Source organism: Cupressus sempervirens, chromosome 5 (genome assembly GCF_028749045.1).
Source record: "Cupressus sempervirens isolate cs-2001-9-10 chromosome 5, ASM2874904v1, whole genome shotgun sequence".
In the NCBI taxonomy this organism is placed as follows: domain Eukaryota; kingdom Viridiplantae; phylum Streptophyta; class Pinopsida; order Cupressales; family Cupressaceae; genus Cupressus; species Cupressus sempervirens.
Window position 1 is genome coordinate 873,851,065 of NC_143122.1, and position 12,420 is coordinate 873,863,484.

Consider the following 12,420-nt stretch of genomic DNA (forward strand, 5'->3'; position numbering starts at 1 on the left):
ATTCTCTATTTCATTTATATTTCTAGTAAAAATAATTGATTCAAGTTAATACTATTATTTAGCTAGTAAACATTTTTCTTTCCTTATTAATGGGTCTAGGAGTGTTAAGAACCTTAAGAAAAGAGAAGCAAAAAATTTGAAACCACTTTAATTTCGATAGGGAAAACAAAATATTGATGATGCATTAAAAGGGATTTTGGATTCTTCTCAAAGTAGATGTGTAATTCAATATTGGAAGCAAGCCATTGAAAGATCATCATTGAAAGCCTACTCTACAATTCTAACATTTTATAGCTTACCATACAGGTTCTATCTCATACTAGCATTGATTCATTAGTGGTTGTACCTCCTTCTAGCATGGGAGATCTAGCTCAAGCTACAATACTCTTTTTTTCTTTTTTTTGGAATCTATAATGCCACTCTATAATGCTAACATTTTATCAATTACCGTACAAGTTATACCTTGTACTAGGACTTCTTCATCAGTGGTTGTACCTCCTACTAGCAGGTGAGATCTAGCTTGGGCTATAGTAATTTTTTTGTTGTTTTACTCTATTTGGAATCCCTAATGCCACTTTATAATGCTAACATTTTATTGCTTACCATATAGGTTGTTCCTTATACCAGCACTGATTTATGGGTGGTTGTGTCTCCTATGAGTATTAATTCATCAGTAGTTGTGTCTCACATCATCACCCTACCTCATCATTTTGTTAGGAGTCCCACCCATCAACAAAGGAGCCCATTACCATTATCATTTAGTCCAACTATGGGACAAAGGGATGAGGTAATGAACAACTCAACTATCCCTAATTTAGAACTCAATTTCTAGTTATTTTAATATTACTTATAGATAAAATATTTGATAGTGTATTTTAATTTTTCTTCTATAGACACCTAGCAAGCCACAAACTACATCAAAGAGGCTCAATTTTGATGATCTTGCATAGTCATAGATATTGATAGTGATATACATATGTATTTGTGTTCATCACATGAAATTGACATAAATTTGACTTTTTTATTATATATATTCAAGATTTGTACTATGAACATTCGACATTTCTATTGTACACATTTGACATTTGTCAGGTATTCAACTTTTGTATTGTATATATTCAAGATTTATATTGTACACATTCGACATTTGTATTATACACATTCAACATTTGTCAGGTATTCAAATTTTGTATTGTACCGATGAGACATAACATCTTTTTTTAACTATATGATTAATATGACATAATATATTATTCATTTTGATATACATTAAACTTGGATTTCCATCCAACTTGTTTAATGTGTGTATACAAACTTGTATTTCAACTTACTTTCATGCAATTAATCAAACACATGAATGTTCAGTATTTTATATAAAAAATATAATTTGTTTATCAAATTCATTATAACATGTAATCATAGACATGAAAAGTAAAAATCTGTCATGATTTTTGTATTTGTGTCAAAGATCATAGCTTGAGAGTTCTTAGAGACCCTTAGGGACACTTCCATTCAGTGTGCGCACTACCGTCAAAGGGACATTGTGGCTGAAATAAGGTTGGTCCTAGGCTAAATCTAACCAACTAGAGCTAACAAAGCATACAATTTGATCCTAGGACCAACCATTTGAAATATACACAACATTGCTCATTTTAATTGAGCAACATTGCAACTTTTGGCAATAGGCAATATACGGATGCCAAATAATAACAATGTCGAATCTCTAAGAACTAAGATAGGTTATTATAGGCCTAGATAACATGATCCTGTAGCACTTGATAGGTCATCAATATCTCACATGAGATCAAAGAAATTTTTGATCAAAGATCACAGCCCAATGGTGCTTAGAGACCCTTAGGGATGCTTCCATTTAGTGTGGTCGATACTATTGGAGGGACATTGTGACTGAAATAAGGTTGGTCCTAGGCTAAACCTAACCAATCAGAGCTAATAGAGTAGATAATTTGATATCAGGACCAATAGTTCTAAATATACACAACCGTGCTCATTTTAACTGAGCAACATTGCAACTTTTGGCAATAGGCGAGATACGGATGCCAAATCCAAACAAAGTTGAATCTATAAAAATTGAGATAATTTGTTGTAGGCCTAGATAAGGTGATCTTATAGCACCTAACAATTTTTCAATACCTTGAATGATCTCAAAGAAATACTCGATCAAATATTGTAGCCGGATGGTGCTTACAAACCCATATGGACTCTTCCATTTAGTGTGGTTGATATTGTCAGAGGAATGTTGTGGATGAAATCATGTTGGTCCTATCAAAATGGTGCTTACAAACCCATATGGACTCTCTCTCTCTCTCTCTCTCTCTCTCTCTCTCTCTCTCTCTCTCTCTCTCTCTCTCTCTCTCTCTCTACCCCCACCCCCTCCCTCCCTTCCTCCCTCCCTCAATCTAGCCTTGTGAAGTAGTAATATATACAAAACCCAAATAACCCAAAATTTTTTGGTTTATAAAACCTGATCAAGTTCGATAAAACCATATTAGGGTTTGTAGAATGTAGTATGGTTTTATGGAATCATATTAGATTTTATAAACCTCAACCTAATCGGGTTATTTGAATCCAAAAACCCAATCGGGTTATGACTTGATGATAGCCTTGGAAAATGACCCAAAGGCTTGGGAGACTATTTTCCCTCCTTTTTTTTTCCCTTTAGACATTTTTTCATCTTCTAAGATACATTATTGTTTTTGTCTTCATCAAGTATTCTAATGGTGAAGTGGGTATCTCTAAAATCACTACCATAATCTTACACATCTTCTTATCTTTCTAACCATATTTTTTTCTTGAATTTCTTTTACCAATGCCTTGACATTCCTCATAGAAATATGTCTACCATTTTTTTAATAACTTTTGATATACTTAACCAAATTCAAAATAAATTACATATTATTGTTCTACACTTGATTATATGCACTTAAAAAAAAAAAAAATCCATTTCCAATTATTTTGATGCAAGTTATGCTCAACACATGAATAGGTACCAAAATTTTAGGATGTAGTCTATTCAATAATTCATAACAAAAAAATACAAAACTTCTAGATATGACTCTTAACTATTATCCTACCAAAGGGATATGAAAAATAATAAATATAACCATGTCTTTTGTGTTGCACATAAAAAAAACAATGTTATATTTTCTAAAAAAAATTAGGAACTTATTGTTGTGTGTGCAGGGTATGACCCACCTAATCTTATCCACTTCTTAAAAAATCTAGTAGTTTAGAAAGTAGATTTAGAGTACTACAATTTATATGTTTTACACATCTTATAATTTTTAGTGGATGACCCTCAAATGTCTCATCTATTAGGATTAAACCATAGATAGAAATAAAAATCACATGTAAATATAAACAATATCAGAAAATAATAGATCACGCAGAAAAGAACACAATATACCAAGATTTAATGTGGTTCACCCTTTTCCTAGGCTATGTCCACCAAATAACATGTCTAATATTATTATGATCCAGTGATTACAACCTGATTATAATCTATAATCCCTCATAGCTCAATACTCCTGCAAGAACCAATTTCACATTACACCAATAAAACAATCCCTAACCCTAAGCCCTTTTATACAAGTAATTTTATGCCACTTTAGGGTTACAACATATTGGCCATATGTTGGTCATATGTTTGCCATATGTTGACCACAACATCAGTCACAACCCAAAAAAATTATGAAGTATGTACAATACTTCTCGATCAATCACCACAAACTAACAATCTCCCACTTGGAAATTGATCTTTTAGTAATACCACTACTACATGGGGCTCCCACTAGATCAAACCACCCTAGACTCTACTTTTCTTTTATCCATGTTCCATCTAGAAGATCAACCAAAGTTGAAGAGGAGTTTAGCTTCTCCCTTGTTACTACCTTTGTAAACATATTTATTAGATTGTCATCTATTTGTATCTCGTCCATCTTTAACTGTCGATCCTCCAAAATTGACCAAATAAAATAGTACCACAACTGAATGTGTTTTGTCTTTGAATGTAGAGATGAATGACACTTTGGCTATCAATAAAAAAATAATTATCCCTCTTAGGGTGTCTCAATTCTTTCAAGAAGAACTAAATCCATATCATCTCCTTGGCTACCTTTGTAGCAACACCATACTTTGCCTCTGTAGTGGATAAAGCATTAACCATCTGTAACCTAGAAACCCACCTCACAATAGCCCCACCAACAGTAAAGACATAAACTATATTAATATCTTCTATCAAATCTGAGTCAACATAGCCTTGTAAGTTAGTAGTAGAGCCCCCAAAGTGTAAACACTTATTGGAACATGTTACTCTCAATTATCTGAGAATCCATTTGACTACATTCCAATGCACAATTCCTAGATGACTTGTATACCTACTGAAGACTCCCACTACATGTGCAATATCTAGCCTTGTACATACCATAGCATACATCAAGCTTCCTATAGCTGAAGCATGGGGTACCTTGGACATCTTATCATCCTCTTCTTGTGTCTTGGGACACATCTCCTTAGGCAACTTCAAATGACTAGGTAAAGGTGTGCTGACAGCTTTAGCATTCTCCATAGAGATATGTTGCAACACCTTCTCAACATAATCAGCTTGAGATAGCATCAATTTCATGTTCTTCCTATCTCTTCAAATCTTCATACCAAGGATTTATTTTGTTGCCCCCAAATCCTTCATAGTAAATGCATGTGCTAACTAGCATTTTAGCCTCTTAATATGATCCATGTTAGACATAGCTACAAGCATATCATCAACATATAAACATAAAATAATGTAGCTATCATCATCCAACCTCTTAAATTAAACACAATGATCTAAATGAAACCTATTGTATCCATGCTCATGCATAAAATTTTCAAGTTTCAGATACCATTATCAAGGTGCTTGCTTCAAGCCATGTGAACTTTTCTTCAATTTGCACACTAAGTTCTCCTTACCTTTGACCTCAAAACCCTATGGCTAAGCCACAAATATCTATTCATCCAAATCATCATGAAGGAAGGTTATTTTTAACATCAAGCTTCTCTAAATGCAAATCTTTAGTAGCCACAATACTTAAAATAGTACGGATAGAAGTCATTTTAAAAACAAGAGAAAATATCTTGTCAAAATCAATGCCCTTTTTTTGTGTAAATCCTTTTACAACTAACCTGGCTTTAAATCTTGTCTTATCTCCATTCTCTTCTTTCAACCTATAAACCCACTTATTCTATAAAGCCCTTTTACCTACAAGCCATTGGCATAAATCCCAAGCCTTATTTTTCAGCAAAGAGTCCATTTAATCTTTCATTGTAGACTCCCACTAAATTTTAGTATCCACCTACATAGGTTCATCATATCATTTAGGATCACCAGCATCAGTAAGTAAAATAGAATACAAAGATGGAGAAAATCTTTGTGGATGTCTAATTTGCCTTGTTGACCATCTAACATTCATTGGTGTGTGTGGTATTTTTTGTTGTGGTTGTTGCACATCATGAGGAATGTTAGGAACATCATCTTTTTGAGTATCATCCAACACTACATAATCATCTTCTTTCTTCTCATGTTGTTGCAACAAATCTTTGTACAACACTTTCTCATTGAATATGACATCCCCACTTCTTACAATTTTATGGTTTTCAAAATCCCAAAGCCTATAACCAAATTCATTAATGCCATATCCAACAAATACACATTCCTTTGACTTAGCTTCTAGCTTAGTTCTATTTTTAGAATCTATGTGAGAAAATGCTTCACAACCGAAGGTTTTGAGAAAAGAATAGCTTGCTTTCTTACCAGTCCATGCTTCCTCTAGAATACCACAACCCAAAGGAGTAGAGGGACCTCTATTAATAAAATATACAATAGTGTTGAAAACCTCTACCCACATGTGTAAGGGCAACCCAACATGCAACCTCATGCTCCTTGCACGCTCCATTATAGTCTTGTTCATGTGTTCAACCACTCCATTTTCCTATGGAGTCTTTGGAACAGTTTTATGTCTATGAATACCATTAGTGGAGCAGTAATCTTCAAATTCATGACTACAATACTCACTACCATTATTAGATCTAAGACATTTTAATTTCTTACCAGTCTCATTTTCAACCAAGCATTTTCATTTCTTTAAAGTTTGAAATACATCATAATTATGTCTAAGAAAATAAACTCATACTTTTTTAGTTGCATCATCAATAAATGTAACATAATAATGAGAGCCACCAAGAGAAGATACTTGAGCTGGTCCCCATACATCAACATGCACAAGCTCTAATTTTTTCTTTTTATTTTCCTTTCTAGTCTTCACAAAACTCTCTCTTTTATTTTCCATACACAACTTTCATAGAAATCCATATTAACACATTTTAGACCTAGTAAAAATTTCTTTGAATGAAGTACTTTCATACCTTTCTCACTCATGTGCCCAAGTCTATTGTGCCACATCACTGTAGTAGAATCTATAGTAGCTATTTGTTCTTCATGCTCAACTATAGCAACTGTTCTTGCACATTCATGTTTCTCTGAAACAATTAAAGTGGAAGGAACAATATGACCTACACAAAGATATAAGGTACCTACTTTCACACCTCTTGCTACAACAAGGGAACCTTTTGAAACCTTCCAATTTTTATCATTAAAAGTAACTACACAACCCTCATCACTGAGTTGCCCTACTGAAATTAAATTCCTACTTAGCCTTGGAACATGTCTTACCTCATGTAGTAGCCAATGATTCCCATTCTGCAACTTAATCTTAACTTTTCCCTTTCCAACAATCTGATTGGGTTCATTATCCCCCAAATAAACAAGTCTAAAATCCCCTTGGACATAATCAATGAAATAACCTCTATGAGGTGTAGCATGAAATGAAGCACTAGAATCTAAAACTCATGAATCATCAACACTTTCTAAAGATAGAAGCAAAGCATCCTCTTTGGATTTGTTACTTACCAAATTTTCCTCCTTGTCTCCATCTGGTTTATCTCCTTCATTTTTCTTTTGAGTCCAACAATCTTTCTTCTTATGCCCCAGTTTCTTATAGTACCAATAGTCATTTGGTCCTCTCAATTGAAACCTCCTACCCTTTGACTTTCCTCTTGATTTCTCACGATTTATGGAATTACTTCCTCTCTCAATCATTCTACCTCTACTTTGTGCATTCAAAGTACTTCTTGATTTAGATCCACCTGAGGATTTCCTATGAGTTTCCTCTCTCAAAATAACACCAATCAAATCATCATATTTTAGGGTACTAGATCTAGGAATAGAATTTCTCATAGTCATGACCAAGCCATTCCAGCTTTTAGGCAAAGAACACAAAATCAAGAGAGCCCTAATTTCTTCATCAAAATTGATACCCATAGAAGATAATTGACTAGTAATAGTATTAAACTCATTTAAATGATCTACAACAGATCCACATTCTGCCAATTTCATATTAAATAAATGCTTCATGAGAAATACCTTGTTTGAAGCAAAGGGCTTTTCATACAATTTTGTTAGGGTTTGCATCAACTCTTTTGTCATATTTTCTTTTGTAATATTAAATGAGATTGATGGTGTCAGACATAATTGAATGCTTCCAAGTGATTTTCTTTTTAAAAGATCCCAGACATCATTTGACATAGATCCATGATTCTTGGTTTTTTCTTCCAATGGCTTCTATAAATCCTTCAAATTAAGATAGTCTTCCATTTGCATCTTCCATAACTGAAAGTTCTAGCCATTAAACTCGTCAACCCTTAGCTTACCTTTGTCTACCATCACTCCCACTAAACCGTGAGACTCCCACTCAACTATGAGACTTTCCTACAAAGGATAATTGAAAAACAACCTTGCTCTTATACCACTTGATAGGATTAAACCACGAACAAAAATAATAATTACATGCAAATATAAACAATATCAAAAAATAATAGATCACATAGAAAAGAACACAAAACACAAAGATTTAACGTGGTTCACCCAATTCTTGGGCTACGTCCACCAAATAGCAAGTCTAATATTATTATGATCTAGTGATTACAACTTGATTACAATCTATAATCTCTCATAGCTCAATACCACCATAAGAACTAATTTCACATCACACCAATAAAACAATCCATAACCCTAAGCCCTTTTATACAAGTAATTTTATGCCACTTTAGGGTTACAACATGTCTTTGATCAGTCACCACAAACTAACATCATCCAAGTTTAGATTTACTTGATTTCAAAAAAAAGGTGTCCACTCATACCCCCCTTTTTGTACACCATCTTGGTACAATTACCCGTACAAGTTATATCTGTATAATTCTAGTATTATTGATTATGTTAAACAAAATGTTCAATAAAACAAGTATGAAGTAACATAAATGAATCATCTTCTCAATTCTATTCTGATTTAATGTGAATGCATTTGATGATTACCTGGATGATATTATGCATGAGATCTTTACTCAATCACAAAGAGATAATATAATTTGTAAGTACAAATTTTTGCATACTTAGTTTGGTATGAATAGTTTCAATTAAATGCAAGGATACTTCTTGTGTGAATTCAAGACATGAATGATTAATTTAATTTAGCAATGTAGGTACTATGCAAGTGTGTATGTATGCATGTAAAGCAATTCACATAGTGAACTAATATATACATACATACATGCACATATCCATATGATAATCATAATTAGTTATCTTTGAATCAACCAAAGCTATTATATATGAACAAGAGATACATGTTTAGAAGAAAAAAAAAGAACACTTACATAGGTACCACTTCTTGAAGAAAATCCTAGAGCAAGGGCATGGAGATCATGAGGACATGACACAACAATGAAATGTAGCGATCACAAGGGAAGGGTAGCAAAATCCTAGATCTCTACTGATCTCCACCAATGTTCAGAGCTCTCCATCCTCATTCTGAGCTATCCACCCTCTTTCATGCACAACTCTCCACAATCAAAAAAGATAAATGGGGAATGATTAATGTCATTTTTTCTTTTCTTTTTTTATTTATAATCCACAATCCACAAGATCTCTCTTTATATATGCATACATACATAGACACATAGATATGTATATCTGTATGTATATATATATAGATATATACATATACATATGTATGTATGTATACATACATATATAATACATACATGCATGCATACATATATTCATACATACATATATATACATACATACATAATTATACATACATAAATGAAAAAATAATGCACTTTCTAAGAGTTTGTAATTGTTCAATAAAATTAATGGTTTACAAGAAAATACACCCAAAGAACTATTAGCTTAGAAGCAAGAATGTGGTGTTGAAACAACACAAAAATTGCTTGACATGAGAGGTCCATGAGTGAGAGTGTTGATCAATCTTAAAAGCTTGAATGCTGAAATAAAAGCTATCGATGATCAAACACCGATGCCAAAGTTACAACACAATGTGAAATTAATTTTAGATAAGGTAGAAGCAAATATTCAGAAGTTTGATCATTAAAATTGAAGGCATGAGAGCAAAGAAGAGGGAGTGGATTTAGAAAGAGAAGGAGGAGTGACTTTAGAAAGAAATTGCACGATAGAAACAACATCTAGACAACATAGAGGACATTATGTGAGCCACTAGATAGAATCTAGAAAAATTTTGTGGTAGGTACTATGACATTGGAATCATTTGCAAGTGTCCTTGGGAATTTACAATCCAAATGTCAAATGCTTATAAGAGTGTTTCAAGTATTGGCATAGTCTCTGTGCAATGATCCCAAGAATCAAATGGTTATAAGAGTGTTTCAAGGCTGGGAACCACTTCAACATCCTTTGCATGGTTTAGAGGTAATTCCATTATGGTAGAGGCTTCTGTAAGGGAATGAGCCTCATGATTATGATATTTACGCATAAATAGAACTTTCTTCTTCAACTCCTTACACTCAACTCTTCACTGCAACTATTCTTCAATTCCTTACATATTCAATATTATCACCTTGGAAAATTGTATTTGATTCTGCTAGCTAGGAACATCTAATTGTTCATTTTATTATACCTAATCTGATGACAGTTCTATAAGAATTTGTAATCAACCCAACTAATCAGCAACTAGACCTATTTAATTAGGTTATGGCTATTTTCTTTCCAAAAATATCTCCTATGATATGTTTTTGTAAAAAAAATTGCAAACTCTACCCATTTTTCTTAGTGTGCATTACTTTTGTAGAGGATCTTGAGGTAACTCACTTAGCACAGGTTGAGTGAGTTTCATTATTTTATTATTTGGATTCTGGAATATGTATGCAACTAGATCAATTTTTTTTTTATGTTAAGATGTAATAAGAACCTTTAAAAACATCTCTGAAAATACATGTTTAGAAGGAAGTATAAAGAGATACCTCTTTAGAAGGAAAAGAAATGAACATTTACATAGCCCTTGGAGAAAATTACAGAGCTAGGGTATGATAATGAAATCACAAAGAAAGGGCATGACACCACAACAAAATTGTAGAGCAAGGGCACAGAGATCACAAGGGCACAACATGGCAAAAAAATCATAGTGCAAGGGCATGGCAACAAAATCCTAGAGAAAGGACATGGCAACAAAATGCAAAGATCACAAGGGCACAGCAATAAAATCATAGAGCAAGGGCAAGACAATGAAATATAGATATCATGGCAATGAAATCATAGAGCAAGGGCACGGAAATGAAATACAAAGATCACTGTAATGAATTTCACTGATCATAAGGGCACGAAAATGTTTAGAGATCTCCACCCTTGTTCAAAGCTCTCTACCCTCTTTCGTGCGCAACTCTTCACAATCAAAACAAATGGGGAATGATTTATGTCATATTTTTCAAATACTCATGTAGGTGTCACAATTATGCTTCCAACATCGGTATTGCAATGACATCAAAGACAATTGCAAAAAAACATGAAAATCACCACAAATTATACCATTGTCACAAATTACCTTCGCAATTTGACCCCAAATGTTGTAGTGAACATAGGCTCCCCTTTAATTTTGGTAATTCTAGAAGGGCAAAAGCACCATTAGAGTTGGTGCATTCTTATTTAATTGGCCCTATGCAAATCACTTCTATTGGGGGGAGTACTTATTTTATGACATTCATAGATGATTTCAGCTATAGGACATGGGTGAATTTTATGAAAAGCAAATCTGAAGCATTTGATAAATATGTTGAATTTACAGCCTAGGCTGAAAAGTAATTTGGACATTATGTAAAAGTTCTAAGGTCAGATAGAGGGGGGTAGTATACCTCCAATTCTTTTATAATTTTTTATAGGAAAAATGGCATCAAAATGGAGCTTACAACTAGTTATATTTTGTAGCAAAATGGAGTGGCTGAGAGGAAAAATAGGACCATTATTGAGATGGCAAGGAGGATGATGAAAGAAAAGGGAATCCAAACTAAATATTGGGGAGAGGCTATAGCAACAATAGTATATTTGATAAATAGGCATCTAATAAAGGCCATGTATGACAAGATTCCCCTTGAGGCATGGGCAAGACATAGATGGATAGTTGAGAACTTGAGAGTGTTTGGGTTTGTAGCATATGCACACATGCCAAAGGAGCAAAGGAAAAATTTGGATGACAAGGGTGTAAAGTGCATCTTCATAGGTTATAGTTCAGAATCAAAGGCCTATAAATTGTATGATCCAATCACAAAGAAGACCATTTCAAAAGACGTGGATTTTCTTGAAAATCAGTCATGGGATGGCTTGGTAGATGAATCTTCAAGCATTTTAAGTAAAGTGCCAACTATTGATAAAGAAGATGAAATTGGTGATTGGAAAGATGAAGGAGAAGCAAATATAGATAGCTCCAGATAGAGGTAAAAAGAAAAGAAGCCTCAAACATGCAAAGAATCAGTTCCTAGTAGTTCTAGACAGCCCTAAATTGTATGCAAAACACTAGCAATAATAGTACTAAAAAATTGGGTCCTACTCTAGCCTCCTTATTGCCAAGAAAGACTAAGAGTCTAAGGGAGATATACCAAGATGAAAGGTATGATGAAGACTATGATGAGAGTGTTAATTTTATATTATTTTCTCATAGTGATCCAATAAATTTTGAAAAAGCCATGAAAGAAAAGAAATGGTGTAATGCCATTTATGAGGAAATAGATGCTATAGAGAGAAATGAAACATGGGAGGTAACTAATTTGCCTCTCAAGAAACAAGTAATTGGAGTTAAATAGTTCTATAAGACCAAGTGCAATGTTTAAGGAAAAATAGATAGGCCTAAGGTGTATGTGGAGCAGCCACCTAGTTATGAAGTTGCAAGAAAGAAATATAATGTGTATAGGTTAAAGAGAGCTCTTTAAGGGCTCAAGCAAGCTTGATGGGCATGGTATAGCAGATTGACTCATACTTGATGAGTAATGGCTTTAACAAATGTGATA